This window comes from Petromyzon marinus, chromosome 33 (assembly GCF_048934315.1).
Source record: "Petromyzon marinus isolate PM22_M1 ecotype Great Lakes invasive population chromosome 33, UKy_Petmar_22M1.pri1.0, whole genome shotgun sequence".
Lineage (NCBI taxonomy): Eukaryota > Metazoa > Chordata > Hyperoartia > Petromyzontiformes > Petromyzontidae > Petromyzon > Petromyzon marinus.
In genome coordinates this window covers 1,787,861-1,812,515 of record NC_133699.1, presented here as the reverse complement: position 1 = coordinate 1,812,515, position 24,655 = coordinate 1,787,861, and the positions used below count along the sequence as shown (strand labels likewise).

Sequence of the window (24,655 nt, the reverse complement as noted above, 5' to 3'; positions counted from 1 at the left end):
TTACTTTGCTGAACGCACACCAAAGTAGGCCGACTGACCTGTGTACATTGTTATCAATGCATGCGCGTTGGTTTTAGTTCGACAACCGGATTTCTTAGCACACAAAAAATATATTACTCAAAAGGAATTGGCCCACATGCTAAAAGTTGAACCCCTCCTGGAACCGTCTCGAGAGCGAGCAGGGGATTTGCTTGGTACGAGGAATATTGTTCTTACCAGACGTGCCGGGTCCCCATTATGGAGTGGATTGATTTTCTCACCTTTATTTTCTCTCAGCACAAGGTGAATATAGAGACATGGTGCGCATTTGCTGACGCAGCCTTAGTGACGTAGTGTCATTGCAGCAATATAATCAGCTGAAATTACTGTAAGCTTAAATAACATTGACCTGTGCATGTTTATGGACTTTATTGCAGAAAGGTAAAGGTGCGGTCCTATAACACACCTTGCTCATGCCACTGCTGGTTGATGGGCCTACACGTGAGGTTATTTGGCCTACTCTTCTATGCTGGTCAGACGTATCCACACATTAACCCACCACACGTGACCAGCCCATCAACCAACTGTGGTGTCTCCATTTATACTGTTGGGTGGACAGGGACGGGCGGTGGCGTGGTGGTTGGGGGTGGATTTAAGAGACCTGGACCGTTGTTTCAACTGCCGCGCCGGGAGATCGAATCCAACCGCCGACCTCTTGAGTTGCGAGTTCAGTGCGCTGAGCATCACACCGTGGCAGCTTCCGCGCCCACTTTTCAGAGAAACCAACATTTCATTCATCCGTGCCAACCGGTTTGTGTTCACTGTTAACACCAACAGATATATGCTCCTCTAGAATGCGCAGTGTGAGGGGGAACCTCTGAGGGTCTAACTGGAGCATGTGCAGAACAATACGGCCTTCAGGAGGAGCCAAAGTGGGAACCAATCCAGTGAACGGCATTAAATAAAACCGTTTTTTTTTTACGAGCCGCTGCGAAGCACTTTCAGAGCGTCAATGCCAAGGGAGAGTCGAGACCTTTGCAAAGGCCCGTCGTGGACGTGCGTCTGCTATCTTCTCGTGCGCATTTCTCGCACTGCTTTCGGCCGGAAAAATTACAGCCAGATGCTTTCTGTTGAAAGAGCCAGTCGCTTTTTGGAATCCTCCCCGAACTACGGAAAAAATGGAATTTCAACTACGCCAAGCAGGTGCGCTTACCAAAGTCAATGTTTGTATATTGCAGGGGGTGGGGGGAAGCCACCGCCGCCACCACCACCACCACCACTTTTCTTTTTTAAAACAAAGTCGGCCAACACTGGCCCAGAGGGCCCACAACTTCAAACGGCCAGCGATCGACGGCACAAACTAAAAGTTGTAGTTGGTAAGAGTTGCATACGGGTTTTGGTTTAAGAGCTTTAAACAACAAATTATACAAAGATCAATGGGCAAAACTTCAAAACAGCGACAATATTATCAGGCTCTTTACTCAAATTATGCCATCTTAAAGAGAATGCACACGACACGCCACCACAGGTATCCTATCAGAAACCTTACTTGCTGTACTGATTCTCAAGTTGGGCACTTCACCAAGTCCACTGCTCCAATCCTCCGGACTGAAACCATGGCGACTGCCGCTACGAACTTCACGATCGCATTTACCAAGGGCCCACACTGGCACTCGCAACAAGCGAGAGTTCAAGCTACGCTTCATAAGGAAACGGTGTGTACGGGGGACTTTTACCTGGAGACTCTCACACGTGGGTGTAATGTTTGTAATGTCGGCGTCTTTGAGATCCCCCATATCAGCCGCAACGATAATATCGCTCTGCAGGTAACGATACATGCTCGCAGTCTTCAAGAGGCGGGAGAGGCTAATCTCGAAATCTCCTTTGCTTCCTTTGCATAACAAAATCCAACTGCACTTTTGTCGGAAGGCGAAGCCCATTGTTGTGGCAGTACACTGGCCGAGTCAAGAGATACGTTTTTAAAAACATCGGCATGTGTAAAAAATGTCAAATGAAAAGTTGGCTTGGGTCAACTTTCATTCAAGTAATGCTTCTGGGCAAGTGGTCCACAACTTCTTTCTCACTTACAAGACCTACCTCACCCCATGTGGTCAGCGTAAACAGCTGACCACAATGCCCACTTTACACAAACATAATGAATGCGCAACTCCACGAAATAAAGCACGTTTTTCGCATTTACATTGAGTTGCAAAACCACTGTTGGCTCAACACCTGCCCATGCTGGGTTGTTCACGGCGATTGTTGGACCATACCTCACCACGCTCCTCTGTGCAAGTTGGTCAATTGGAGGCGGGAGGTCCAGGTCCTGTCCAGATATCACTCGCCACTGACGTTATAGCTGTGGCAGGGAATCTAACTTGGGTCACTGTGTTCATAGCGCAGTGTGCTAATGACTGCGCCACAGCTCCACCCCGTGGCTTTGCATCACAGTTGGCTAATGTTTGTTGTATTCTATTAGAATGCAAAGATAATGAAGATTTAACACAGGAAGATGTGGGCATTGTGGTAGATTGCGCATGTTGCTGATGGATGCGATACAGAAGGTCGCCCGTTCCCATAAACAATCCAAGGTATGCTGCTACAAGTTATATATAAATACAGCTATGGCATGTGGACAGGACAACCAAGATCAGCTCCAAATGACAGTCAATTGACCAGTGTGGTGAAGTATGGTCACAATCCCCAGGGCCAACAGGCATAGGGTGACCTTCATCCAGCAGTGGATAGACAAAGGCGTTGCACAAGACAGAACTCCATACCCCGTTACTTTTGTTGTCTGAGTGGGAACTTCCCACTTTCCAATCCTGACCCCGCGCCCTCCTCTGTCAGCGTCCAGATCCACAACCAGAAGGCGGCGTGTTCACAGAGTGACGTTACAAGCCCGGGGAGTTGCGGGACCCTAACTCCCCGGGCACTCGCCATCTCGCCGACCCTCCTCCGCCGAGTAGGGAACAAGCGTGAGATGTGCGCCGCTCCGCTCAAGTCAAAAGCCCCGGCTCTTTTCCACAGCCGCCCACGCGCACTCCGCCACGCCACCCCCGGGCCCCGCCAGGTGATCCCATACCCTCTGCGGAGGGCAGAATGGAATGTTACAACTTTGGCGCGCTATAATTTTCATTTCATTTCTACAAATCTCACATGCGAGTGCTAAAATGGAGAGCGCCCTCGCCTGAGACGCGGTGCGCAAGTGGTTTCGCACGACGGGGTTCACGATCCAGAGGTCGCCGGCGTCGATTTAACCTCCCGGGAGCGGCAATTGAAATGGGTAACGGCAAAGTCGGTCGATCGGCAGGTGGCGCGTGGTGGGGACAGGCGTGGCTACTCCCGCATCTTCTACAGCCCCCCGCCGTCTTAGTGCAGGCCATTCCACCAGCCATGATTTAAGCGAGACACTGCAGGGATGCACCGTTAACTTTCGGGTGTTTAGCCAAGTTCAGGGAGGGGTTAGCAGTTGTTTTTGTTGTTGCTGCTGTTACGTTTGTGTAAAGCGTGGAAGCTCTGGGTTTTTTTTCCCTTTCAAACCTCCAACAATTTTCCATCCCGTCAGACTGAGCGCAAAACTATAAGTCCATTGTTTGCTTATACTCGAATGGTTCTTGCTATAAAAAGGGCAAGTGGGTTTTTGTTTCCCCATTTCCATTTTCTATTGCAGACCGAGGTTACAAATCCAACAGAGCCGTAAAACCACCGGGGCGTGTGTGCGTAATGCCGCACACACGCCCCTCGCTCGCACACCACCGTGCCCGAGACTTGCGGCCTAACCCGGGAGAAGGTCCCGTACGATCAGGCGTCCCCTGCGTCCCAAGCCGCAGCCACCATTTCAGCTCTACGCAAATCCCCCCCAGCTATCCCCTAAACACAGGAAAGGGATTTTTGAATGGGTTGCTAGGACCTAATTTTCCCCATTTAAAGCTAAAGAGGTGGGAAGGGGGGAAGAGTGGTGGAGCAGTGGTCAGCACAGCGCACTCGTGAACCCTGCTAACCCGAGTTCGATTACCGGCCACAGCTAACATTCCTTAGCGAGTGACAGCTTGATCAGTACTGGATGCCCCCGACCACCTGCAAAACCTTCACCAACCCTCACCGTTACAAATGTGGTAAAGTATGGTCAGACAATTCCCATTGCTTACAGGCGTGGGGTGGCCTCCATCCAGCAGTCGACTGACGGCAAAGGGGACCTGGGCAAGAGAAAGAGCTTCATCCGATTTTCTCGCCGAGTGCGACCCACGGGAAGGAAGCTGCCGTGCGCTCCAACAGGGCCCTCTCTGTTCGCCGAAATGGGAACTTGAAACGTTCACCACACACGCAGCCGCCGGTGTGATTCGAGTGGGTCCGCCCCCGCGGTGGTGCTGCCTGCACCAGTGGGCACTCATTACCCGGTAATTTTGCCACTTGATAACAATGGGATGCATTGAACGAAGACAAAAAAAACCACAAGAGGTCTAGAATTAATTGCAAGTCAAGGTGCCTGGGCAGACCTCAGGATTTTGTAAAAGCTGGAACACAGCCCAGGTTATCTTACAGCGAGATGAGTGTACCAATCTCTAATCCAACACTTGGGATGGATAAATAAATGTGTTTTGTTACCCCCCCTCTTGTTCGTACGACGAATGAGGGCGACACGTGGAATACGTTGGTGTCGCGTGGACGATAAAAGTGGTGGCATTGTACCACCCGTGCCCCGATCACGTCCCAAACAACTTCTTCCCATGCACGCAAGCACACAACCGTACACATGCACAAGCAGCCGCGCTCGCCGTTCCTCTGCACAGTCAAGGGCCAGTGTGCGTGTAAGACTCGCTGCTGTGCATTCCCGCTGGGCTTCTTTCTCGGTGGCATTCGCTATCATCCGATGCCAGAAATTCTGTCCCCCTGCCCCAACCAGTTTCAACTTGTAATTCTTTCATGCCGCATCCAAAGGGTTACCCGAGGGGGGCCTTTCATACTTCTGTGGTTAACCACCCCAGCACATCGGTCCCCCTGCCCCCCACCCCCCATCACGTGGGTCCCCCCCCCCCCCGACTCCCCAGACACCCCACCCACTCCGAACACTTCGGCTCGTGGCCAAATAAACTGCCACCACCGCTGCCCCATTACGAATCGTGATACAATTTCCTTTTGCAGTGTCTCAATCGGATGACCCTCGATTGCAAATCTGGGCGATTGGCACGACAGTACGTTACGGCGATGAGGAAAGTTGGCACATCACTTGCTCGCTTAATCTCAACCCGTGGCACGTTTAGATCACATCCATTCCACGACGTTTCCAAACGCTGCCCCCTAATCTACGCTCTCACGACAACCAAACCCATTCCCACCAACGCTCTTTTCCGCTCACCCTCTCCGCAACGTGCAATTGCCAAAGCCGTGGCTTTTCTCAATGGGTAGCGACATTTCACCGCCCTTATTTCCAAGGACAATTAGATGCCCATTTAGACCTCGGAAAGGCTCCACGCACTATCATCACACCGCATTACCGGCTGGACGCAAATTACGCCATGAAATTGCTTAAAATTGGCATGAGAGCAATGCACAATTGTGGTTTTACGAGCTTCAACTGTCAAATACTCCGTGGAAAAAAAGGAGAGCCCGTGGGTTGTGTGCGGTTGTTTTTACAAAGGTTCTGCTGGCCGTACGATGCCGTGTCAACGGTGACTATAGCTGGAGACGATGTTTCGTGTCAAAATGGCCAGCCGCACACATGGGCTTCAACCAAACCAAATGCACCGGTGCTGGTGGGCTGCGTTCCAAACGCGTAAACACTGGCACGGGACACGCTCACCATGCAAACGAATGTACCACTGCCCATTTCAGTGGTAGTCTTCGTAGGCACATCTCATCACTTCGCTCCGAAACGGTGAAAACAATATCCCTTTTGTACATCGGTGTTACCGCCGTGAAAAAGCGTGTGCTTTTGGAGTGCAACAAAGGCGCCTGGAAACACACCGGTTGTACACAAACGTACATTCGCCCTACTGGGTTTGTGTTTGTGCAGTTTTGGATGCATAGATTGATATTTTCCAATTGGACTCAACTCAAAGTCCCACACCCCCCCCCCACCCCCTCAAAAGGAGATATCCAAGGCAGCATGCAACACGAAAACAAAGCCAAAATAAACACATTCCGAAACCCAGCTCCCAAATCCGTTTGCGCACAGATGGCCCCAGCTGCAGCTGACATGCATAACGTTTCATTTAATCGTTTGCGTTTCGTTAAGGTAAATGGGAAAATTAGATATTATTGTACAGTTCCATGTATGGCGTTTATGGGGCACCAGATTGATTCCTCACCCCCGCGGCCACTTCGTTGTGGTGGAGGGGTGCGGTGAGGTGGGGGGGAGGTGCTGTGGGTTGGTCCGGGAGAGAGGGCGGAGGAGAGAGAACCAAGTCTGTACGTGCATGGGGAGTACCGTGGTAGATTTATGGAAACGTAATTTGCCTTCTCTACAAAGTCCCCACAGTATATATACACACACACACAGCGTATATACATTTCAGGACAACTCGGAATGTTTACAAGTGTGTATCAAAACTTTACATGGTTGTTATAATAAGCCTGGGAAAGGCACGTCAATGCTCCACCTCCCATCTCCACGTCGGAGCCATAGATACCTTCAAGTACACACACACGTGGCGGAGCCAGCACAGCGGAGAGACGAAGCAGTCTCACAGTGACGGGAGATAAATTGCAGACGCACTCAAATGCTCTGATCGCTCCAACCAGCGTAGATAGTCTTGTATGCAAGCAATGAAGTGATAACACAATTTGAAGGCCTTTATAAATCCACTGGTGGATGAACGCCTGCCAATGCCTTTCAGTCATGGGGGTTGTTTGGACATTCGTCACGATGCTGGTTGATTATACTTCACGATGACAATCAATGCAGCGTCCTTTTTAAAATGTAAACAATGTACACGTCCCTGTCATTCCCGCACCCCCGATTCGCGCGTTTGGCTACGTGCGGTGCGAAAGAAGTTCAACATACATGCAATCCACTGCTGGACAAAGGCCTTCTCACACCGTATGGCCATACTTCACCATGATGGTCGGTGTTGGTTAGCGGGGGAGGGGAGGGGGACTGCTTCAGTTATCACTTGAGACTGATGTGATCCATGGCCAGGCAGCCAACTCAGGTCGCAGTGGTTCCTGGTGGAGTGTGATCACTGTTGCACCACTGAACCCGATACCTTGTATACACTCAATGTCTTATTTATAGCATGTCACATTCACACAGCCGAAGCACTTCGCCCTGCTAATGTAACCTTCGTGATTGCCCAATAAGTTGGCAAAGCTGAACATCCACATCTCTCGGAATTTGCTCTTCAACTCAACAGCAGCAAGCACCTCAACCACCAAGCCCCCTCACGTCCCTTCGCTAATATTTGTCCGACTCCACTCCTCTCTTCCCTCCCTCCCCTTGCTTATTCCTGGGAGGAGAATGTGGAAACACGCGTCACCCCCGAGCGCACGAGTGGGGCCATCGGCACCAATCGTGGACATTCGTCTGGACGGCCCCATTTTGTTCCACGTGGAAGAAGCTCGACTTTACAGATCCGTGCGGCAGTGGCGGAGTTGGCTTTCGTGCGGCAGCGCTGCTGCGCGCTGTTTTCGCACTGCCACGCCCCAGGCCCTTTGGCTGACTGTGTTTTTTTTTAAAGTTCTCACCAGAACAACAATAATGGTAGAAACTTTAAAAAGTAGTGAATATTTCAAACATTCTCTTCCAAACGTACACTTTCTGTGCCTTTGTGTTTGCGCGCGCAACGTTTGCAGAAACGTCGCCGGTGCGAACGTTTGTACCGCGCTGCTGCTAAAATGAAACCTCAATCGCACTTCTAAAGTTGACACTTAAATTCGGATTGCGCTTCAGTGGCATCCAGTAAGCTGGTCGTGTTGCACACTGGGACCGTCACGGAGCAAGTTGGATGTTACATTGTGCTGTTCTGCACTGCATTGTACTAATTCGTTTTTTTGTGAAATTGTATTTAGTTTGTCGAAGGTATATTCACATGCATTACTTTTTGTAAAAAATATACCACTCTTCTAAAAAGTTAATATTCACCCTGGTAACTTATTTTAGGACGCTTAAACTATCCTGCAAGCCGTTATAGACCCCGCAAGTCGTTTAGATGTTATCTCCCTCGCCTGGTATGCAGCAGGTTTTAGGGGTGGGGGGGTGTTTGATCCCGGCAATGATATCAGTCATTTCCTCGATGACCTATCATGTGTGGCCAGGTCACCTCTGAAAATATAGCTCAGTGGGCTTTAGCTGGTAAATAAAACAAATAGTTCATGTATCCATTAAGAATACCGCTTCCGAAATCATTACTTGCAATATTTGACTCGCACAGCATGATGAGGCCTTCAATCAGCATCTGACTGACAAAGCTCTGCCATATGCTAAGCCCAAATGGCTTTTGTTAGTGAAGAGACTTAGGTTATGCAAGATATTATTGCATTTCTAAGTGTGCCGAGTTAATAGTGTTACGAGATGGGAGCTTAATATATATTTAAAAGACACATCACACGGTCATATTTAATGCACCCAAATATTTTAGGCAAACTGCAATTCCAAAAGGAAATTGAAAAGCGAACGACGCAGCATCTTCTAGATATTTGTGGCCATATTTACGCTTTCAGGGAAACAAATAGAATGAAAACTAACCACTTGCATCTGCTTAGTAACCAGCCATGGTCTTCTCAAAGGCATTTGGGCAAGTATCTTAGTTCTCACACCATTGACAGGATTCTGGCAATGATTTGGGGAGGTTTTTTTTCCCCTTACAAATCTTACTAATAACATTAACGTATTACTTTTCCAGCGCTGTAAATGGTGTAGATTGATGTTTCAAATTTGGCGTTTTTCTATTTTTCATAATCTACAGCCTTGCACAAACAACCTTCAATAAAATTCATATTTGAAGACAGGTCAGCCCAGGGCTAAAGTCTCGTTATGAGACTGTGTCTTTATTTGATGTATATATAAACAATTATATTGTGAGGCACATCGAGGTTTGCTGCATGTTGCAACATTGCAGAACAAGTGCGGGCACTTCAGCGGCAGGCTATGTGACAGAACCAACCGAACGTTCGTGACATCATTTCATAAAGAAAAATCCACGGGGACAATTTACAGAAAGAGCACCAAGACGTAACACTATAAATCCACATCGGTATCAATCAAGTACATCCTGCAAGTTAGCTTTAGACAGTTTCCAGACCTGCTTGGCATTGGAGAAGTTTTTGTATTCTTTATTTTCTAAAGCTCATTTCAAAACACAACCTGGCTATGCTGAGAATGCTCTGTTGTTGCCAATTGACCCGCACTCCTAATGGCAAGCGTTTTTAGGCAACAGAAAAGCTGTGTGAAAATGTGAACAGTCATGAGCAGAAATTCTATCTGCAGCGAATATATTCCCGCACTGCGCACGAGGAATTAAAAATGTGTCCACGAGGGCGATTGGGGCCAAATGAGGCAGCTGTGTCCGCTGCTCACAGGTTCTCCATTGGGCCACTTTGGTTCAATGATTTCATTCCCATGGCCACCCGGTAAAGCTGTGGAACATTACCAAAGTGCATTGTAACGCAAAAAAAATATATACGACAGTAAAACTTATGTTATCCGCGAACCACAAATAGGAGCGTTTCTGTGAAAACGACTATTATCCACACCGAATTGCAACTGCATTGTGTTACAGATACAAGTCCTGGTTACAGACAGTGTGTTTCAGCAGGTGCTGCTGAAATAATATTTACATTAAGTCCATCCAATGCGACGATTGGGCAGAATCTATTTCATCGGCAAATTCCTGGCCCAGTTTTGACTTTCAGGGTCTCATCAGGAAGGTACGCCCTGTCAAAAAAAAATGCTGCTCGGTTGCCTGATGTCACGTACAGTAAGGGGCCCTCCCTTTGATACCGTGAGGCCTGTTCAGCGCAGTGGAGCAAAATTGTACAAGACATGACATTACCGTGTCTTGTTCGATGGCAACGTGATGTCATGAAGCGTGCAAGTTAAGTAAATGTAATGCAATTGAGCTGCTTGACACAAATTTCTACAGCCCAACCAGCGGCAGGTTAGGGCTGGACAGTAGAGACCAGTTCTGTCACACCACACCGACAAGGTGTGGTGTTGTCTGCGCCATACCAAGGGAGGATTAACTACTGTACCAGTGGTGGGTCAAGCACACAGACATTTGCGGGAGTGTCTGGGAGTGTTCCGTTTACAAATCTGCGTGTCTGTACGCGCAAGTTAAATGCAGACACCGCAGCGATACCGACCTTGGTTGTAGCGCGGTGATGGCACGCTGCGCTATTAACCCGGCCACACAAGTTCCACTCCTGGCCACGACAAACATCGATGGCAATTGATGTTTGGAATGATCCTTGGTTCGCTTGACCAACCCGTGCTGGCCAGCACGACAAAGTACAGTCAATGAACCCAATGGCCGATATGACATGTGGGACACCTTCGTCCATTTGTGGATTGAGAACGGCAGGAAACGGGTGATCTACCGTGCTCTCAAAGAAAACAAATATATAATCGGCAAGGATTCGGGCAATGGCCCTGCTTCATAGCACACATGCGAGAAATGTCACCTATTATATCTGTTTCTTTAAGGCCGCAGTGTTACCACCAACTTGTGTAAAATTATGTTTCTTGAAAACGTGTACCATTCAACCAACAGAGGCTACAGCCAAAATGGGTGGTTGAGACTCAGTGTGGAATGTGGACATGCTGGAATGTGCTATCTGCCACTGGCTTCGAAGTGTTATCCCAATGCCGAAGCAGCACAAATCAAGGCATTCTGGGAGATCCAATACACAGTCCTCTGGGACACCCTTATATAACAAAAACAACTCAATTCACTCACATATGCAAATTAAGCATAAAGTGTACAAATGAATGCAAACTTTGATAAGAGGCAGAACTACGCAGCAGCACATGGTATGCTAGAACTTTGCTGGCTTTAAATTTGTGTTTCCAAGTCCAATTTGTGGTTTGTTAAAAACTTGACCATGTTTGGCCTTTTATTTGTATTTGGCTAAACCTGCTCGTTTCTAGCATGAATATATATTTTTACAAGTATTAATGTTTGGGTCAAGTTTCTACGCATGAAGTTGCTGGGAGAAACTATATCTGGGCGGCAGGGCAAAAACTTTAATTCCTTTTGTGTGGTTGGATTTCAATTTCCTGGCTTGTACATCAGATAATAAATATAGCACGCCATGCCAAGTGACGGACAGCTATTGAATTTGATCATTTTTTGGTGGGCATGATCATCGTCTTGGTATTGCCACGCATGCACCCTATGGTTAAAAAGGAACCTGGCTCCTGAACGACTAACAACAACGTGGAGTGTTCTTCTTTAGGCGTGTGTAAAGCGAGTGCACACAAGCCTTTGTGTGGAAAACAAGTTTGCAAAGATGTAAGAGACATCCATGCACCAACACACTCACAAATGCGGAGTATATTTACTGCAAGTCTGCTCTTATTTTTAAATGGGATTGCAGGGGGTGCGGGGGGGGGGAAGAAACAACTGATTGCTGCACTTTTCCAAATGTCAGGCAAGGAAGCCGATAGCTATGGAATTTAAAATTCTGAATGTTTACGTGACCCATGTCTGAGACCTGTGGGAGGGCTTCCTGAAGTTTTTTTTTTATGTAGAGAACCAATGTTATTTATTTATTTACTCTATATCAAAAACTCACTTTGTAGAGGTTGAGGTGTAACTCTGAAATTGCTTGGTCACACCATTGCTGGCGGAAGGGCCTCCACTGGAGGGGGCTCTCGAGCGTCCCTCTAGAGGGGAAGTTTGGCCTCCCTCTTCCACGCTGGTCAGACATCCTGGAAGAGCTATCCACGCTTTCCCCCACACCGCGCAACTTGCCAACCAACTACCCGCGGTGTTGCCCCAATTAATCTTCTGGGTGGACAGAGGCAGGGGAATTGAACAACACTTGCACCGCTGTACTCATCCGCCACGCCGCGAGATCAAACCGGCAACTTTGAGATTACAAATCCAATGTGATAACCATTATACCACGCCAGTATCCCTCCCTCCTCCTCCCCATAGTATGTGAATACAGTGCTCCTTGCTCCCTTGCCAAGCTAACTTCACTTACCACAGAGACAGGCAAATGGGCACCTCACACCAATGTCGGCAGAAAGCTTGAACCTCCGGTTAAGCATGGTTGGCTACATACTGTGTGAAAGAAGTTCTACATACATACATATGCAGTGACATAGAATCGGTCACGTAGCAGCATAGCGCTGGCTGCTGGCAGGGAAGAGGAGCGGCAGCTCACAGCAGCCCTAACGGACAGCAGGCCACGTGATAGACCCGAGAGGGATCTTGGGGAAAGGTTATGTACGGAAGGGTCACATCGAGAACCGGCTAGACGGTTCTCGAAGGGGGCGTGGCCGGGGGCGGAGCCAGGCCACGCTGACAGTATAAGAGGGGCTCTGGGAGGGGACCTCGGGGCTGTCGTTTGGAGTGGGGTCCCCGTCGTACTGCTGCCAGAGTCTTCACCGTCTCGGCGTCGCCAGTCAGACAGTCTACCAGCTCTCCTCACTGGGAACCGTGGTTACTAAGTGTAACCATCATGCCGTGTTAATAAACAAGAGTGCCTCCTACTCTTAGTGTCTCTACATCTATCTCTGGAACCAGCACCCCAACCCAATCCACGAAGAAGCAAAGACGGATTGCATTATAATAAATTACTCTTCAGTACTCATTATACATTCTGGAATGCACTAATGTGTGAAAATGTATTCACTGCGAGATGTAAGTCCCATTTTTTTTATGCTGGCAGGTTTGGGATGCATAAAATGGCATTCCATGTGGATACTGGATTTATTTTACATTTCAAATGCTCTACTGTACTGTCTGTACATATGCATAGGAATAAGTCGATTGGTATGTGGGTTGCGGTGAGGTAAAGTGTGGACACTCCCACCTTTTCCCGCACCCCCCGATCGGCACGGGTGGCGACGTACGGCGCGAAAGAGGTACACACATACAGTACATACGCCCAAGACGTCTTGGCCATTGTGGAAGAGTGAGCGACACCTTTGAGAGGGGCCTCTCACCATCAGTGGGCGTGAGCAAGAAATTGTAGGGCCGCACGAGATACTCGCAGACTTTACCGCAAATGTGGCTCTGCACCTGCAGTTGATTTTTTCCTCCACCGCCGATATTTTACAACGCACGTTAGCCATGGAAAGTGATTACAAACACTTGACGCCAATGCGGGGACAGCTGACGAATTCCATTTCCCGTGTAAATCTAAAGCTGGAAAACACAATTCCCTTGGGTGGGGGTTTGGGGGGCAGGGCTTGCGTGCTGGGGTGGGGGGGGGTCTCCATTAATCTATCACTTGTGCACGGCTTTGTCAGCCGGGACACTGAGGATGTGCCCGTTGGGGGCCAACCGCTCACGCAATGCCCAAGTTGGAACGTGCGGGAGACTCGTCAATGGGCATCGACGACACGGGTCTGGTGACCGTGGTGTTGTTCTTGTGCAAGAGCGTCAGGAACGCGGGATGCTTCAAGCGAACGGAATGATTTGGGTCATGACAACCTTACACGCCAGCTCATCCTGTGGCCTTGCCATAGATATATCTTATCCGCCGCGGTGGTGTTTACAATAATGTTCAAGTATACAAAAGTACAAGACAAATTGGCTGCCCGCATCATAGCAAGTAAGATGAATATGCCAAATGCATGGCATACCTGAAGAACATATCTTACTCCTTCGTGCGGTGTACGGTACACTAGCAGGGTATTTACAGGGTATCTTTTTCTGAACGTTTAATCTAAAGAAGTCTCTGTTAATTATTCATTTGTCTCACGGACGTATTTTTTGTCAAGTCAAACTTATCGCTCCTTGGTCTTGCAATGCTGCACACATCTCGCCAGCAAAGGAATACAATTAATCATCTTGAAGGGCCAACTAATTGGCCCTTCAAGACATTTCTCTCAATCCCATCCCCATCTGCATCCTGCAATGCCGGATGAATCGTGTTTAATTAAAGCCAATGATTTTCATAAATTCAACAACTTATTTTTAATCAGGGATATATTTTTTCTATTTTCCTGCATTTCATTGTTCTCGTTCTGCCGTGGTTCAACCGATTACCAAAATATATTTGCTTTCACGTCTGGAATTATAATATGGCATTATAATTTGGCATTATAATCTGGCATTATAATCATCAATTTTAAAAGACTCATGCATAAGATTTGAAAATGGCACTTAAACACTACTTCATTTCAAAGACCCCACACAAAATAACAATGTTACGTACAGCCACCTTTTTAACCGCACAAAAATCTGTTCACTGTCTAACGATTTCAAACTCTGAAGCATAACTATTTACGTAGCTAAGGGGGGATTATTGATGCTCCGATATACACGTGTAAACACATGTGTAGCTATGCAGTCAGGACATGACTTGACCAAACTCACGAAATAAATAGTTCGCAATAGGTTTAGTTCATTCCAGAAAGGGCTTTTGCAGAGCCGTGGTGCCGCATACACTATGTGCAGTTTACATTTTTGTCCACGTTACATAATTGAGAAAATTTGAGCACAACACGAGCTCATTGTGAGAGGCCAGGACTGTACGCGGGGGACGAGCGAGGAGGCTCGCCACAGTCTGTCACCACCACCACCACACCACCACCACCACCTCCACCACCTCCACCACCACACCACCACACCACCACACCACCACACCACCACACCACCACGCCGTGTACCACGCAGCAGGGGGGGGGGGAATCATCGCAGCCAAAACTGACGGCGTGTTTACACGATCCTTAAAGCGGACATGCGAAGCGCCTCTCCACTGTGCAAACACGAACTCTCAGAGAATTCCAAGCAGCAAGTCGCCCGTTTCCATCATACAAAATGGAAAAAAAAGAACATCGTGGTGGCATTTTGGCGAAAAGGGGGCCCCCCGCGTTCTTCACATGCCCTTTTGCAGGCATTCAACTGCCATTCTGAGCGCACTTTGTGGACATCCGCCACTGCAGAATGTGCTCTTGTTCGGTCTCTCGCTTACGACACAAGCCACAAGCACGAGTCACAACCTCAAGACATTTTCAGGACACAGTCATAACGGCCGCTATTGCAGATGCAACTTTAAACTCAGAATTCAGTAGCCCATGAATCACGCCGTTCATGGGAAATGGGTTCACTCATTCTTGCCCCGAAATTCTTTTTTTACCTCTTGTCTGTCCATCAAATCGGCCTGTCCGCCTACTTACTTTTCCAGATTTTTATATTTATTTCCCTTTGAAAATGTGTTTTTATCTTCTAAACGTTCTGCATGCTTGGGCCTCGTTTTGGCAAGCAGGTTCGATTTTAATGCCACCCAATCCACCCTGCATTGCTCCCTCGCCTGGACTTTCTCAAAAAGTCGTCTGTCCCCCACCACTCATGCCACGCCCTGACCTCGTAGCAGATGCACTGCAACGACTCAACGCCGCTACTGTAGAGGCGTCGCTTTGCTGCTATACGTGACCACCGTGCCACGAGGCAAACCCATTTCACCGAGGGCAGGGTATATAAAAAAGGTCGCATATCCGACCGCCACGTAGCCACCCCGACAAATTAACAGACCAATTAACAGGCAAATTAACCGAGTGCCGAGGAAATTGTGTCCGTGCCCGTGTCTGCGGTGTCCACCACGACGGTTACCGAAAGCGGCAGCCCGCGAGCAGGCGAACCGCGACCAAGGGTCGTCCCCATCGCTGGCTATCGTGGCTCGCACAGCAGAGGTCCTGAAATGTTACTCTCAATTTAATGCCCTTTGCTTTAAACAAAAATGTTGTTTGGGGAATATTTCTGGTCGTATCATGCAAACTGCATAGCGATGCACGTCACAGTGTTCTTAATCACTTCGGAGCAGTTTCTCAAATTTAAAGCAGTTTGCGCTTTATTTTTGTCTCGTAACCTATTTGCACGCGGTGCAAATGTCATCGTCTACAGACGTTCACGAATCTGACCGATGTCTCACACATCCGCCGACATCAGAGACCCCGGCTAAATCGGAGATGTGACATTGTTACTGTACAGCGATCGTTCTGGGCCCCACACAAGAGGTCACTGTCGAGTTCCATTCTAAACAAAACACTGAAATGCAACCTTATTCGCCAAATTAATTCCCTTGTTTTTACTTCGCAACCGCACTTTATCTGTTGCCATTCCGCAGCCGACTTTGCAGAAATGTTTACATTTTTTGCTGCTGCTTCTGAGCGGAGTTGTGCATCTGCAAGTCAGCTCCAGCAGCATAAACCAGCAGCAGCGAGTACACCGAACCCACAGAATTATTCTGCTTAAAGTAACTTACACCTCCATGGAGGATCAGTGAGATCCTTCGCTGCGCGATAAACCAGTTGGTCCAAGAAAGATTCTCAGCGATCGCGAACATCAGCGCCGAGTGAAATCTCAACAGCCCACTGGTTGCAGCCTTCAACATGCAGCGTCACACTGACCAGCGTGGCGAAGTAGGGCAACCCCCACACACCCGCCTAACCCTCGCCCCAAGGCATCGGGATTGTTTTTACCAGCTGTGGGAATAAAAAAAACATCTCTAAACTTGCCTATATTGCAAAATGTATTTATGGTAATACTTTTATTAAAAATGGTGGGGGGGGGGAAAATCTCTGCAGAAAGAATGAATCAAAAGTGCCTGGAAGGTGGATGGTGCATGCACCACACCTCTTCATTAGCCGACTTAAATGCTTCTTCTTTCGTATGGCTGCTGATGTAGGCGCAGGGCAACATCCGCAGTTTCACACTGAAGCCCTGATAGCCGCGTCAGGAGCAGCGGAGTGTCACATCGCTGTGATGTCTCCTCCGTATTTGTGGATCGGGGTGTTGCGTCGTCAAACGTTGTTAGGTCTGTTCTGGATGACCACCAGTCGCAAACTGCTACTGGAGCGCTTTAAATGTTCCATTTGTGAATGCTGCCATATAGTGATGAGCCAACGCCCAGTTAATGTCCCTGGGCTCCACATTAAACCAGCACCCACCTTACACCACACCTACAATCACCACTTCTATACTCTCCACCGCCTCCGAAGCCACTGAACACCTCTCTCCACACCCCCATCCAAAGCATACAACTAAACTCTCTTCACTCCCACACGCCCACCCCCTAACGCACTGCGACCTGAGCACATGTGGCAAGTATGCGTGCAGCTTACCGTGCTAGGGGCTTTTCTCTCCCCCTCCCCTTCTCTCGCTTGCTGCAGGCAGAGCTCTGGGGGGGAGGCGGATCGGAGCGTCTGGCAAACAAACGGAGGAAGGAGGCAGCGGCCGCGAGCTGCGAGGGGGAGGAGGGAGTAAATCGGTACGTGTCAGGACTCACGGTCGAACGTACAACTTGTGTTTTTTTTTTAAGATGGAAACCACGTGTAACAAACAAAAAATGTCCACGCCCCAGCAATGCAAGGCTACGGAAGCGTCGTCTTTTTGTTGTTAATAAACTCGCTCACATCCCGAATAAAACTGTAACTTGTTTATCCTACCCCCCTCCATCGATAAGCCTGACCACAAATATGTTGCGTTTCTGAATGGTCTTGCACAAACATGAAGACCCACGTCCAGGGAGTGGCCGGAGAGACTCCTGTGTAATGGTCTGGGAGTCTGAATCACCCTGCTGAATTTGAGCAATTCTAGATTTTTGTTACGGAATATATACACCGTCGTTTCACTCCCATTTCTATTTGCTTCATTGCAATAACAACTTTATTTCATTCGTTTTGCGATTAGTAATTTGGTGGCCCAAACCACTCCTGCCAATGAGACTATACCGATCTCCGAGTTCTCACAAGTTCAACAAAAGTAAACTTAACGTGGTCTTTATTAACTCATCATCAGCCATGATCAATCCACTGCAAGATGAAGGCCTCCTCAAGTTATCAGCACTTCGCACGATCCAGCCATGGAATAATTAAACGAGCACAATACACGCGGCCTATGATAACCCCGTTGGACCACGCCTATGATCCCCTATGCGATGTTTAGCCAACAATAAATGTAGCTGATACAGAAATACGCCTGTGATGTAATTACTGTACGGCGAATTCTATAGCCCCCACTCTATAGCTGTATGCATGGGAAATTAACTTATCAAGTTACTTGATATTAATATTTTAAGGCTTAAAACTACTTTCGGCAATTACGTGCCTTTCAATTGCATTTAAAAACATTCATTTCTACCCAACTAAACAACTTACCTGTGCTTTGGCCTATACTCGGAATGAGTGGCCTCTATAGCCTGCACAAGAAGGCAATATTTACGCATTGCATTCACGCAAACACAAACATTTGCTGTACGGGGACATTTACCGGGCAGGATAGAATAACACAGATAAGCAGCACATTGGCACGTGGTGCTCTAAGCAGGTCGCCTCGGGGCAGGTAACGCTATACAGGTGAGAAGAGAGGCGCACACCTGTTCATCCAACACGCCTCACAGGACTCCCCCGACACTTGCCATGCCACCGGTGTACCGTCCCTTCTCTACACCCCTCCATGCGTGCCAGACTAAGACTAATAATCCAAAGTATCCACAGAAAGAATCGCCGTTAGGTCTCACAAGTTTTTATTTAAAGAGGTCCCTGCATTGGATTGAGTGGGGAAGGGAGACATTTGGCCACTTCCTTCCAGGAATAATCAACTCGAGTGTCCTATGGAAAGACTTCCCCCGTCATGATAATGTGGAATTCACATCACTGACCGAGTGTGATAAACGCCTAATCGACTTGCCTTGAGAGAAACGGATTCTTTAATCCGTCTGCTGGCCGCTTTGGGCGTTACCCCGTTGTGCGCGCGGGTTTTCTCCGGGATCTCTCCGGGATCTCTCCGGTTGCCAGTTGCGACGAAACAATCAGCCCGACAACACTCATCCTGAACAGCTGCGGCCACACATCGGTGGGTACAAAAGCCCCTTTCGTGAACACGAGTCGTGACACTCAGCGAGGCTCGCCGAGGTAACCGAAAGGACATTTACGCTAACTACGAGTTAGCCTAAGGTATTACTCGTAAACAGAACAGCAACTGCATTTCCGATTGACTTTTGGCAGCTGCCCTGGCGCGCACATCCCAACAAATATACCAAGCGAGACAACTTATCTCAAGCAACTTCTAAACAACAACAACAACATGTTGCATCTGATAGGGAGATGTCTTTCGGCTTATAAGCACGAGACAGCACGCCAGAAGATGTCCAAATGTGAAGTGTCCCGCGTCCGAGTGGTGAAGATACCTCGCTCTCTCGCGATGGTGGAGAGAAATTGCCGCAGCGTGGACTTGGGGCACGAACGTCGCGGGCTGATGGGGGCCTCCCCCCAGCACCACCTCTGGCGAAGTGGCGAGAAGTGTCTGCGCTGTGTTATTTGCGATATAATTGTTACGAAGCGTTAAGAGGGGTCTTGTGGCTACGACTGACCAAGCACGTACATACCCACGGACTGCTCGCGTAGCGTGGGTTTCAACAAACATACACACACTTTTTTTTTTTAGATTTTTAACAGAATAAGAACGCACGTACGGTATAGAATAATAGAACAGCGCAGTCGCCACTTGCTTTTACTTATTTATAGCGCCGTGAGCAGCAGCATCAGCAGGGATATAGAGCGCATAACGGGGTAAGCAGCAGAAAGTGAAGTTGAGAGCGTGGTGGGGAGGGGAACGAGAAGGGAAGAGGGAAGGAGCGAGCAGGCAACAAACTTGAGGAGCTCCGCTTACTCGAGGCACAGCGAAACTTCGCGCGAGAAGAGTGGACCGTCGCTTCTGTATGGCTTTAAGAGAGCGCCGAGCGCAAGACAGACGACGATGTCCCACACTCACCCAACACCCACGCCACTTCCTCGCTTCGGAGCGGGGCTGGGTGTGGCTCTGAGTCTTTTTTTTTCTATTTTTCACTTGGTGCAGGGAGTGGATGAATGGGGTTGTGGGGATGGGTGAGTTGGGGGAGCAGGGTTGTGTTGGTGGTGGTGGTGGTTGGGGTGGGGTGGGGGAAGGATGTTGGGGGTGGAGAGAGTTGGCGAGGCGTGGTGGTGGTGGTAGTGGTGGTTGTGGTTGTGATGAGAGATTCAGGGCTGGGCATGCTGCGAGACCTCAGGCTGAGGAGTCCTGTTTTGGATGACTCAGACGAAGTATTTTGATTCAATCACGGGTTGCCGTGCACAGGGCCCAAAGGTCCCAAAACGCCACGTGGGCAGCAACAAACAGTACTGTTGAAGGTGTCACAGATGGGAGCGTAACACGTTTTCTTGACTTTAGTAATGTTGATGAGGACTTTGGAAAATAGACGTTGCGAGGGAATTCCAAAGTGGAGCCGTGTCAGGGAGGAGACAGAAAGGGAAGCATCGTGAGCTGCAGTGTGATGGATGGACACTGTGGATGGGATGATGATGCAGTCAGCCTGGTAGACTTGAACACGGGTGGGTGGGGGATCAATGAGTGACGTTCGTGTGAACAGCAACCATCGTAGCAGCGACAGAAAAGTAGAACGAAGCGGATTTTACGTAAGATTGTATTTCTTGTATTCACATTCCCATTGTGCTGTTGGTGTCAGGCCATGTATGTTGAAATTCTGTCGCACCTTACGTAGCCAACCGTGCTAATCGGAGGTGCGGCGAAGTGGCCACGAGGTGCATCGCCCCGTGTTGAAGAATGGCCTGCAGACGCAGGTTTTTTTACAGACCTGATTCCGATATCATATTCAAGTGATAGTATTCGTTTTTGTTTTATACACGAACAAGGGGACACACATTTCCACTCACCCTGCAGCACAGCAATGTTGTCACAGGGCAGTTGCAACAATCTATCTGAATTCCCAATGCTAGCATTTAGCCAGAGCAAATTAAAGTCATTTAGACTTGTGCTGTCATTAATGCCCGGGTTAAGTCCATCAACTCACTATGCCTGGGAAGCAGTTTAATTGCATGTGGCTGAAACCAGATTTTTAAACGCAGGATCTCAGTGGTACGCAGTGGCATTGCATGGTTCGAATGAGCCCTGATCCAAGGAATGAAATCAGCTCCCTTATTCAATTTCCATCCACCTCTGTAGCCAGGCAGCATCTGAGTCCTTCTGAACCCATGGCTCCGATGCAGTTGCACCACCTGCACACTTATGGCACAGGCAAGGTCCTCTGATCCCTGAGTCACGTTACCACCGCTGACTTCTGGAATGTTTGAGAGAGAAAAAAACACACCGTACATTCACCCGAACGGGCGGGGCTGTGATTAAAGTCCTTGACTCATAATCGGAAGCCAAAAAGAGTTCAACTCCTGGTCGAAGATTGGATATCAACTCAGCCTTTCCTTCCTTTATGCGAATATTTTACATATTCGCATAAAGGGCCTTCGTGCTCATTTGATATGGAGAAACTTTGAACTTAACTTCAAGTATATGTTCAGCAAAGCCTCACTGAGTCTTGAGAAGTTTGGACAATTCCATTCATGCTGTATGACTCTCCAACGTGTTTTTGGGTCTTACATCTAAGACCATGTAAGACCCAAAAACGCACTCCTGATTAGCGTGGTTGGCTACGTACGGTGCAAAAGAAGTTCAACAAACATGCGTGTGTCGTTGGGCATGATGTCCGACCTCTTTACAACTCCGTTTCTGAAATGGCTCTGAGCAAATTGTCTGACGTCACGCCAAGCAACATGTGGTACATTCCCAAAACTCATTGAAGAGCAAATCTACGAGTGAATGTTCGGCGTGTAGGAGAATCCTGAATGAAAACTCACTCATACGAAAGGGTAACAGCACGAAAGGAGTCAAGGATCAATTGCTGTCCTGCCATCCATTGGTCACCTTGTAGTGTTGGGTGATACCTGTAAATCTCGCATACCTGTAAATATCGAATTCCAATGCCAGTTTTGACGGTGACTTGGGGCCCAGCAGTAGCGCGTTCACTGCTTGTTGCAGAAGTTTGCTGCTCCAGGCAGGCAGGTGGGCCCGACCAAATTTGACGAATCACCTGTAAATTGGTCAAATGGGATTGCATGCAACGACAATGTTCCCGACTGTGAAACAACTGTGGACTGTGAGAAACGTAGCAGCAGCCTCGTAATAGACTTCCAGCATAAGAATGGCGCGAGTCACAAATGCACTCGATGATTATTACGTACTGTACGTGTAGATTCGGTACCTTATTGTACGAGTATATACAATCCAGATCTCCGTTGGAAGACACCTCCGCTCTCAATGGTTCTTGCAATAACATAATAAACAGCCCTTTTGCCAATCCACTGATGAATGAAGGTCCCCAAATGGCACATCGGTCATGGGGACCGTTTTGCCATACTTCACCACACTGGCTAGTGGATTGGTGAAGGCGGTGACAACCAGGACCGGTTTCGACATCGCCTTCCACGATTGTCGACCAATGGTCCCTAACTGAACACGAGTCCCCGGATTAATAGCGCGGTGCGTTAACCGCCGCTCCACAGCGCGTTCTCACCTGGTTATAAATAGAGAAAAGGGGTCAGTACCAGCAGCGGCACTCTCGATCTTGCTGACGATGTTGCTCGTGTGGCTCCGACCTCAATAATAACCGATGAATACCAACACTGCAATGCGGTACTGAGAGGTGTTCGTTTGGGTCACATTTGGATTGGCGGATTTGACCTCTCTCTGTGGTTTCCTATTCAAGGTCGCATGATCATACCGCACCGTTTCCCCCACCACCGCACGCCGAGTGTTTTCACTGATATGGTTGTAAACCTCAGCGAAGCTAATTTCCGTCTGTGTTCGCCACGATTAGTTTTTGTTATGAAAAATAAATAAATTGAGTTGAAATCACTTTGTAAATGAATACTTTATAATGGCAGCGGCCTAAACTTGTCACCGTACAGACGAAAATCAGTTGCACAATCATTGGCAGGCCTTTGTCAGTCCACTGCTGGATGGAGGCCCCCTCCCCACGCTGCGTCGATCACGGAGGGTTGTTTGACCATACTTCACCATGCTAGCCGGTGCAGGTTGGAGAAGGGAAATTCCAGTCACCGGGCTTATAGAGCAAGCACAATGTACTAACCACCAAGCCGATGCTCATACCTATTGCTTGTTCATACGTTGGAATGTTTGCTGTGGTTATGTGCTCATATAAACCAGGATTTAACAAGAGGTCTAATTTGAATGCACTCTGGCCTAGTTAGATTCAAAATTATATTAATTTACTTATTCATCCAGCAAAGCCAGGCTGAGTCATACGACTCCTTTTCCAGGTGGGTCTGCGCATTGGTTTATTTTTTATTGTAAAAGTATTCAGCCCGTTGATGATGTTTATACGTGTGGGAGGAAACCGGGGAACCCGGAGAATACCTGAGCCGCGTGTGAATGGGCAGCACTCTGTTCCCGTACGTATGGAAACCATGGTGATTAGCCCACTTGCTGTACTGCCTTCTGGAGAGACACGGTGTGGGCACATTGACATGCAACAGGGAGTTTCGCAAAATCACCGACTATAATCACCCAGAAATGTCTGTCCGTCCCGCTCGTGACGTCACTCCACATGAGGCCCACCCCCGCGTGACGTCACTCCACATGAGGCCCACCCCCCGCGTGACGTCACTCCACATGAGCCCCCCCCACCATTAATATTCATGAGTGGGTGGATTTTTACACGAACGCAGAGGAAGATCGAGCTGAATTAAATAATTTATTACGCAAAGTCGCTTAAAATAAATCTACGCAGCACAGTGCTACATCCGTGCGTGACGTCACTACAAAAGAGCTCCCTCCCCTTTATTAATATTCATGTCCGCGTGGAAATTTACACGAACGCACCATAAGGTCGCGCACTCCACACGTCACACCCCTCCCTTCTTTAATAATCATGAGCGGGTGACGTCACACCACATGCCGCACCCCTCCACAATAACCATGTGTGGGTGACGTCACTCCACATGCGCACCACTCCCCAATAACCATTAGCGGGTGACGTCACTCCACATGGTGCAACCCCCCTCATTAATAATCATGAGCTGAATAATTTTTCTATTGAATATTTCAGATTTACTGCAATGTACACCCGTCCTTGGACGGGAAAACAAGCTGGTTTGTGTTACCTACCAACCCTCGCTGCCTCCACAGGTCTGGGTTACAGGCCACGTGCAGCAGTCACCGCCGCCTGGCTCGTTATAAACGTCATCTGTGTCTGCTCTGTGTGCAGTATAGGACGTCTGCAGCGTTATACATTTACAGACACCTCACTTAGAGAATACGGAGACATTACACAATTATCGATTTTGATGGAGGGCTGCGAAAAGTGGCATCATGTACATGTGACAACACCCGCCTCCGCTCTTTTGGTTTCCGCTCTGTTTATTTTCTGTACATTTTAAAAGAACCTGTGTCCGAATTTCCATTGCAATGTGTACATTGTTTTCCTTTGCGGTGTTGCATGCACAAACATATCCTGGGCGTCCGCACCCTCGCCTGCTAAGCAGGAGTTCGTGGGTTCGATCCCAGACCCCGACAATGCCTGTTGTATTTTCGGAGTTCGTGTGATCTCACTCTCCCCATGGTCGTGTGGATTTTTCTCCAGGTCCTCAGGTTTCGCCCTCCACATTTAGAAACATGCATTTAGATTATTTGCCTGCTACTATACCTTCCCA

The 24,655-nt window shown here is 48.4% G+C and overlaps 1 protein-coding gene across 5 annotated transcripts in view; it reads right to left on the bottom strand.

Annotated features, from left to right (window-relative positions):
• The window catches only part of LOC116948288 (neuroblast differentiation-associated protein AHNAK-like), a 70,742-nt gene extending 50,847 nt beyond the window's left edge, over positions 1–19,895 (bottom strand). The window contains exons 1-3 of one of the 5 annotated variants that reach the window (XM_076071433.1): positions 19,767–19,895; positions 19,285–19,378; positions 17,219–17,337 (exon numbers count right to left, since the gene is read on the bottom strand). The gene's annotated coding sequence lies outside the window, so the exon portion shown is untranslated. Of the gene's footprint in view, positions 1–17,218; positions 17,338–19,284 lie in introns of all 5 variants that reach the window. The other 4 variants (XM_076071436.1, XM_076071434.1, XM_076071435.1 and 1 more) reach the window with 4 other exon arrangements.
• Between the last annotated feature and the right edge of the window lie 4,760 nt (positions 19,896–24,655).